Source organism: Dipodomys merriami, unplaced genomic scaffold (assembly GCF_024711535.1).
Source record: "Dipodomys merriami isolate MVZ:Mamm:240054 unplaced genomic scaffold, mDipMer1.0.p SCAF_1, whole genome shotgun sequence".
Taxonomy (NCBI): Eukaryota; Metazoa; Chordata; class Mammalia; order Rodentia; family Heteromyidae; genus Dipodomys; species Dipodomys merriami.
The window spans coordinates 140,560,596-140,569,348 of NW_027202270.1; the positions used below are offsets into that span (position 1 = coordinate 140,560,596).

At 44.4% G+C, this 8,753-nt stretch overlaps 1 non-coding gene across 1 annotated transcript; it reads left to right on the plus strand.

Annotated features, from left to right (window-relative positions):
* Positions 1 to 4,998: 4,998 nt before the first annotated feature.
* Trnak-cuu (transfer RNA lysine (anticodon CUU)) lies at positions 4,999 to 5,071 on the plus strand. Its single transcript has one exon. It is a non-coding gene; the product is annotated as a tRNA-Lys (tRNA).
* Positions 5,072 to 8,753: the final 3,682 nt, after the last annotated feature.

Here is an 8,753-nt window from a genome sequence, read left to right on the forward strand (position 1 = left end):
GAGAGGTGTTCCTGTAGACGTATAAGGAAAACGCGGTAGGGGAGAGGCATCGTCTAGGCCGTGGCTTCCTGATTCCTGCCACAGCAATGCACAGCATCTGTTTCATCTTGGAGCTCTGAAGAAGCAAATGACACTGTGAAGGTATCATCCTTCAGCCTAACTGAACTTTACCAAAGCATTAGTGCCCTTTATGCATATTGAGGCTTTGAGTCGAGTTAACGATAACCCCCATGAAAACAACTTGATCACTAATATCTCCAAAATACACTTAGCTGTTGCTGGTAAAATGGTAAATAAAATACCCACCCTTCCCTCATGGAATTTGCATTCAATGAGAAGAAATAGACGGCAGAGACAAAATAGCAAAGGAAATAGATGCACCTTAGCACTAAAAACAGTAGCAAGGGTTAGCCAACTGTTCTGGATGGGTGAGGTTAGGTGTTGGTGCTTCAGCCTGTGCTCAGGTTGGAAAGACTTCGGCCAAGAGACAAAGTGGCAAGGAAAGAAACAAAGATTTGTTTGCTTTCCTGGAGAGAAAAAGGAACTGACACCGTCGGAAGTGTAGGTCCTGAGCAGAGTTTGAGGCTTTCTACTCTATCAACTTTATTAAAACGTTGGCAAATTTCAATGTCCTTCATAACCAAAAGAAAATCCAAGAGTACATACTGTATCCAATTATGCTTCTCGTCTCCTTTAAAGTAGAAAATAGTTGCTTAGTATTTCTTTAGTTTTTATGTCATTTCCTTCTTTGAAGAATAGTTTATTTTGTAGAATATTCCTTAAAATAGGTTTATCTGATTTTTCATGATTAGATTCAGGTGATGTATTTCCAGTAAGAATATTGCAGAAGTGACCTTGGGAGAACCTTAGATCGGGGATGTAGGATCTCTAGTTCTTCTATTACTGATGATGCTCATTTTTAACTTTTGTTTAAGGTTTCACCACCAATTTTCTGTTTTTCCACTTGTAGCTAATAAATAGTGATGAGGGGCTGGGAAGGTGGCTCAGTGGTAGAGCACTTGCCTTGCATGCATGAGGCTCTGGGTTCGATTCCTCAGCACCACATAAGCAAAAAAGAAAAAAGCCGGAAGTGGTGCTGTGGCTCAAGTGGTAGAGCGCTAGCCTTGAGCTGAAGAGCGCTAGCCTTGAGCTGAAGAGCTGAGGGACAGTGCCCAGGCCCAGAGTTCAGGCCCCACTACCGGACCCCCCCCCAAAAAAAAATAAGTAGTGATGAATAACTTGAGAATATATTAACATCTTACCATTCCTCAACCTTTATTTCACTAATTTCAATATCTGATGATTCTTATTTAAATAAATTTTTACTATGTTAGTTTAATAGTGCTTTTCTAATTCAGTCGTTTCTTTTACATTGATTATTGGTTTTCTACTGTAAGGTCATCACAAGTTTTTTGTTTTGTTTTTGTTTTTTGTTGTTTTTGTTCCTAGCCTGGTACTTGAATTCAGGGCTTCGGCACTATCCCTGAGCTTCGTTTACTCAAGGCTAGCGCAGTACTAATTGAGCCACAGCTCCACTCAGGCTTTATTTGGTAGCTAATTGGACATAAGAATCTCAAGGACTTTCTGCCTAGGCTCTCTTCAAACCACAAATCTCAGATCTCAGCCTCCTGAGTAGCTAGGATTACAGTCATGAGCCATCAGCTTCTTAGTATAAGGAAAATTTCACTTAAGCTTGTTTTCTTTATTTTTTCAGTCATGGGGCTTGAACTCAGGGCCTTGACACTGTCACTGAGCTCTTTCACTCAGGCTAGTACTCTAGCACTTGGAGCCACAGCACCACTTCTACTTTTCTTGTAGTTAATATAGAGTTTAACTGACTTTCCTGCCTGAGCTAGCTTTGAACTGCTATCCTCGGGTCTTAGCCCCAGCTTTGACTTAGATTTAAATGACGTCTCTTGTTTCTATGCAATAGCTAAAGGAAATTAAAGAAGCAGAGGGATAGAAATATGGCTCAAGCCGGGCGCTGGTGGCTCACGCCTGTAATCCTAGCTACTCAGGAGACTGAGATCTGAGGATCGCGGTTCAAAGCCAGCCCGGGCAGGAGAGACCGTGAGACTCCTATCTCCAATAAACCACCAGAAAACCGGAAGTGGCGCTGTAGCTCAAGTGGTAGAGCGCTCGCCTTGAGCTGAAGATCTGAAGGACAGCACCCAGGCCCAGAGTTCAAGCCCCAGGACCGACAAAAAAAAAAAAAAAAAAGAAATATGGCTCAAGCAATTCGAACATCTACCTAGCAAATACCCTAATCTCTGAGTTCAAAGCCCAGTACTACCAAAAAAAGAAACAGTAGTTGGAAAGCTGCTAGTGCAGTTATGTGGACAATTGATAATGAAGATTTCGAATAGAGTGGTAGCAATGATTTTAAATATGTAAGGCTTGCTGGATAATTGGATGTATAAAGTAAGGAAAAAGGCATGTGAGTGGCTTCTTCTTGCTATTGAAACATTATAACTGTTAGATTTTATTCCTGAGCAAATGGATAAGGAAAAGATTTGAATTTATTCCAAAGGTTAGCCACTTACTAAAAATTCTAGTTGCAATTCTCTTAGGAGGAGATCTTATTTAGACCAGCATAGGCCAAGGAAGTGCTGAACAAAACTAAATGTTACAGTCACAAAAAGGTTGAAAATAAAGTATCAGTACTCCACACTTGTTTGGGTATCTCGTTAAACTTTTAAATAGCTTCCCTACTTACCTACTTATGTGGAATAAATGGTCTGAGTGCCTAGTAAACTCCGTTGACTTGGCACCTTTTTCTGAACCCACTGTCAGGTAACCTGCCTACTTTGAAACTGGTTGTTGACTTTTCTTGTCACAGCTTTGTGATCTCAGGTTCTTTGCATGATTCTTTATGAGACTTAAACGGGTAAGGATTTGTTTTAACCAAATTACTCCTAGTTACTTGTTCATCAGGAGGTGCAGCGTGGGGAGGGGGTTACTGGGGCTTGAACTCAGGGCCTGGATCTCTCACTTGGTTTTTCAATCATTGCCAGGGCTTTAGCACTTGAGAGTCCCCTCCACTCCCTAGTTAATTTTTGATGTAGCATATACCAAACTGACATGTAATTGATGCACCTTTCTATCAGGCTATCAGTCTGTTTTGTCTGTCTGTTAGAAGACCTAACAGTGTTTTTGCACATGGTAGGTACTTTATCTAAATAAATCATAATAATGATTTTAATTACAAGAAATGAAGCTGGGTGCTGGTGGGTCACACCTGTAATCCTAGCTACTCAGAAGGCTGAGATCTGAGGATCACTGGTCAATGCCAGCCAGGGGAGTTAAGTCCATGAGACTCTTTATCTCCAATAAACCAGCAGGAAACCAGAAGTGGCACTGTGGCTCAAGTGGTAGAGCACTAGCCTTGAGCTGAAGAGCTCAGGGCCTAGAGTTCAAGACCCACAACCGGCAAAAAAAAAAAAAAAAAAAAAGAAAAAGAAAAGAAAAAAGAGAAATGATCATTAAATAATTATTCAACTACTAGTAATTATGTAAATGTGCAACAAATCATATCTAATAATTATTATAAATGTTTTAGTGTGTAAAAAATCAAATTTACTGTCTTATTCTGGTAAGTGATAAAATAATCACAAAGCAGTTTGCAATTATAAGAAAAACAACTTACTAGTAATTATGATATTGTAAGATTAGGATTTTAATAATGTACTTAAGAGTTAGGTTTACTTTGAAGTAATCTAAATAATTTTGACACAGCTTTTTTTTTTCTTTTGTGCACATCCTGAGGCTCAAATCTAGTACACTACCACTGAGCTTCAGCACTACTTCCATCTTTTTCTGAGTAGTTTATTAGAGATAACAGTCTCACGGCTTTGAATTGTGATCCTCAGATCTTAGCATCCCGAGGAGCTAGGATTACAGGTGTGAGCCACAGGCACCCTGATGACACATTTTATTTTTAAAGTTCAGGAAACCTGATATCCAAAATGATTAGCTAACGGCTGTATTTTTGGAAGTGCTCTAAGCATTCTTTGCTAGTCTCAGGTTCACATCTAGGCTTGAACTTGCAATTTTGAGTATCTCACTCCGTATCACAAAAACAGTGCAAAATCCCTTATATAGAAAGGGTCACCAATAGCTCAGAATACGTATAATTTCATAGGAAGTCGTTGCAATATCTTGGCTTGTTATAAATTGATCAAAATCGTGTCTTTCTCTTTTCATGGTAGAAACGATTTCCTTCATCTTTAGATTCAGACACTGTAACCTTTCCCTCACATCTGGGGGTGGCCCTAGGTGTGAGCAACCTCTGAGCTGGCTTTCAGTGAACAGGTACCTGGGAGACACACACCTATTTTAATGGACTCAGAATTCCCTTTCCTCCATTTAACTTTATTGCTCCCTCCTCAATTGGTGAAACTGACCTTTCAGAGGTTGTTTCTGAATGCAGAGCTCAGCTATGTAGGATTTTAGTATGCCATTTGATAGAAGCTGTGTAGTTTTTAATACGTTCTTAATTTTGTGGAAAAGAAAAGATAGAATTTCTAACACTTTAGAAACAAAAGTCAGTAGCTATGACAGACTCACGTTAGTTTTCAGCGATTTTGAGATACGTACAAAGTAACACTCGTTAAATCTACATGTATTAAACACGTTTTCTTTTTTTTTGATTTTATAAACTTTTATTGTTTAAAAGGCTTACTCTATGGAGATTCACTCTTGCATATACTTTATATGAATGAACTAATCGTGTATATAAGCATCTTGCTTCTGTGATCATATAGTAGGTTGTGTTTTGGGACTAAGATTAACATGTGGTAGAAAACACGCATCCTTTGTCTTTTCTGGATCTGTCTTACTTCACTCAATGTAAACACGTTTTCTTAATTCCCAAAAAGAATGCCAAGTGGCCCAATTAACTAGGTCTTCAAAAACGAGAAGTACACGGGGAATGCCAAGGAATGGAACCTGAATCTACATTCTTGTGAAAGGACAAAAAAGGGAGCTGCTCCATCAGCTGCCCGGCTAGCTCAGTCGGTAGAGCATGGGACTCTTAATCCCAGGGTCGTGGGTTCGAGCCCCACGTTGGGCGCAGATGTTTCTTTTTCTGGATTTTTTTGCACAAAATTATTTTCCCCAAATTGCATTTTACCTTTTATTTTTCCGCAGCGTTTTGAGGATTATCACATCAGACTAGTAAAAAGCAAAACAGAACAACGTCTATGCGCCTCTCGGCGTGAACCAGCTCTCTAGAAACAAGTCCATTTAGGAAACGAAACCGCTGGCGAACTGCGCTTGCGCACCCGGGCGCGCGCCCGGTTCCCCCAGCGCCTGCGTGCTCGCGCGGCGGGCACGGCCTGCGGCGGCGGCGGCGGCGCGGGCGCGGGCGCGGGAGCGCGCTCCTCTTCCTCTGAGCAGCCCCGATTTTGCTGGCTCTCCTGCGGTGTGAGAGAAGCGCCAGCACCGACCGTGGGAGGCGCCGGAGGACTTGGCAGCGAGGGAACCGACCGGCCGGTCCCGCGCCCTTCCCGCACCCGTGCGTCCGAACGCGGCCCTCCGTGCCCCTCGGTGGCCGGTTTCTCGGCCTTTCTTGGGCACACACTCAGGATCTCTGCATCAGGGAGCTGAGATGCGATGAGGGCTCCCCCGACAGACGCCCCAGAGAACCGGGATGAGACGGAGCGGGGTGGCCCGGTGACTGAGAACCCCGAAGACCCCCCCCAGAAACCGCCGCCCCGCGCCCTGCCGCCCGCGCCCTCTCGCCGGCGCCCCGCGCCCCGCGCCCCGCCGCCCCTCCACGGCCGCCGCCGCTCCGTGTATTTCAGCTTCTTTCTATGTATTTCTCTGTAGTCGTTCCCGCGACACACGAAGATACTGTTACTTACCTTAAAATACAAACCTCGACCCAGGTGCCCTACAAGACACCTTTAGATCGGCTTCTCTGTTCTCACCGGAGCGCACGTCAGGCCCCGTGGAGGAGGCTTGGTAACCTCTCCGGCCAGCTCCTCGCCAGGCAGAATCAAAGACCAAACGGACCTGTAGTGGGACGAGCTTGGACCGTTACTCATTAGGGGGACAGAGAATTAGGGTGAGGGGGGGTTAATGATTGGATGTTCAAAAAGTAGCTATGACCAGCTAGGGGCTTTGGTTGGGTCATTTGGGGGAGGGTGCAAAGAAGTGGGGTCTCCTTCCGGACTGGGTGCTAGACTCGCGTGACCTTAAGGAATCCTGTGCGTATAGAGGGCAGCCCGTGGAGGGATGAAGCTGCAGCTGGGGAACAGGCACTCCATTACCACTCCGTGACCAGCCTGCCTGAAGTGGTTGTTCCTGTGAGAGAGGAGTGGGGGTTCCCACTCCCCACTCCCTTCGGTCGGTGATAGCAGTGAGGCTTAGCTGTCAGCCCACTGCCCATGGAGGGGGTGGCAATGGATCGCCACTTTACTGAGTGGAATTGTTGTCACAACTAATCTATTGGCTCATGAGAAAGTTGTCACAAATTTGGTCACTCCTTTCCACATGCACTCCTCCCCTTGGTTTAGCACTGCTGAGGCTTTCTTGATTTTTCCCCCCTTGCTACTTCCTCTTTAGTGCTCCTGAGGCGCGTTTTTGCTTATCTTCTCTACCCAAGTACCAGCTATCTGTTTAGGATTCCTGATTTCTACTGAGAACTCACATCTCTGTCCCTTAAAATGTCTAACTTGCTTGTTGACCAGGATTATACTACCTCACTAGGCTTTTTCCCTCCCTACTCTGGTTGTCCTAGGTATTGAACTCAGGGTCTGCCTCTTTCTTTGCTCTCCTTGCCAGACACGAGGTCTGGCTCTTGAGCCACTCTGACAACCCTGAGACTTGACTTTTTTTTGGTCTATGTCTCTGAGCTTTTTTGCCCAAAGCTACAGTTCTACCACTTTGAGCCTCCACTTCCGGTTTTCTGGTAGTTAATTGGAGATAAGAGTCTCAGATTTTCCTGCCTGGACTGTCTTCAAACCATGATCCTCAGATCTCAGCCTCTTGAGTAGCTACTATTATAGAGCCCTGAAAAAAATGAACTCTTGATCGTTGTCCAAACACTTGCTTCTCTGGGAGGTTTCCTGCCTTTAAAAAAATGAATGGATAGCAACACTACCTAGTTATGAAATCCAAATATCTGGCCAGCCACTGATTCCTCTCTCCAACTCCATTTGAAAGTGTCCTTCAATGACTCAGGCCCCTTTCTACTCCCCACACTGACTGTGGGTTGGACATGTAGCTAATTTTGGCTAAGCATGACATGTGCAGAATATTGATGATATCTTACACAATGATTTACACGATGGAACTTGGTGCAAGATGCCAGGTAGCACGTCTAAGTGGTTCAGAGCGCCATGCTCTGAGGAAGCGTAAGCCATCTGCGAGCAGGCGTTGTGGAGATCGGTGTGGAGTGCAAGCCTGCAAACTTGGAAGCAAAGCTACCTGAATCCTTTCATTCCAGCACCTCTTTGGAATACTGTCTAGTGAACCACTGCCAGCTGAATGTCATGTGGCATGCCCAACTAAGCCTTATCTGGCCCACAGAATCAAGAACAAACTTTTACTGTTTTAAGCTACTAGGTTTCTATATAGCAATAGAAAACTGAAACACTGTCATTAAATCTTTCAGGAAATTCTTTCCAAATATTTTGCAAATGCACTTCAAGCGTCTCTCCTTTTCTTCTAGCACCCTGGTCTACACCATCACTCACCTGGATTACTGCAGTGTCAGTGTTTTTTCTTGCTCCAGTCTTTGCCTCCCATTCAATATCTAGAAGAATCCAGATCTTAGCCAGGCACTGGTGGCTCACACCTGTAATCCTAGCTGCTTAGGAGGCTGAGATCTGAGAATCATCTTTGGTGCTAGTAGACAAATTTGTTACTTTCTTTTTTTGGGGGGGTGTGGGGGGGTCCAGTCGTGGGGCCTGAACTCTGGGTCTGGGCGTTGTCCTCAGCTCTTCAGCTCAAGGCCAGCGCTCTACCACTTGAACCACAGTGCCACTTCCAGCTTTTTTCTTTTTTGCTTATGTGGTGCTGAGGAATCAAATCCAGGGCCTCATGCATACAAGGCAAGTGCTCTACCACTGAGCCACCTTCCCAGCTCTTGTGAGACACTTTGTCTCCAATTAACCATCTCCAAACGGGAAGTGGAGCTGTGGCTTAAGTGGCAGAGCTGTCTGTAGCCTTGAATAATAAAGCTCAAGGACAGAGCCCAGGCTCTGAGTTCAAGCCCCATGACCCCAGTCCTACCTCTTAGTTCCCCCAAAAACTGGCTGTGAGAAGACAACTTTTCTTTGCAATCATAATGTGTTCAATTTAGATTATTAATGAGAAATTCTTATCATGGGTAAAACAAGATCTGTGACTCAAGTAGAGCATCATAGCTAAAAAGTGGCAGATACCTACTGACAGAAGTTAAGGAATGTTGAGTCTCTGCTATGGACTGGTGTGGCTCACTAGAAGATATGCTGAAGGCCTAATATCTATTACTTGTGAATGGGACCCTATTTGGAAGTGGTAGATGAGGTCAGATCAAGATGAGGTCATTAGAATGGGCCTCAATCCAGTTTGACTAGAATCCTTATAAGAGGAAAACCCCATGTGCAAGAGATGCCCAGGGAGAAGAGCATGTGAGAACCAGGGCAGAAATTGGAGTTGCGCAGCTACAAGCCAAGGAATGCCAAGAATTGCCTGTGACAGCAGAAGCTGAGGAAGGCAGGGAGCAAGTTCTAATAGGGAGCTTTTTGTGAGCACAGCCCTGTGCA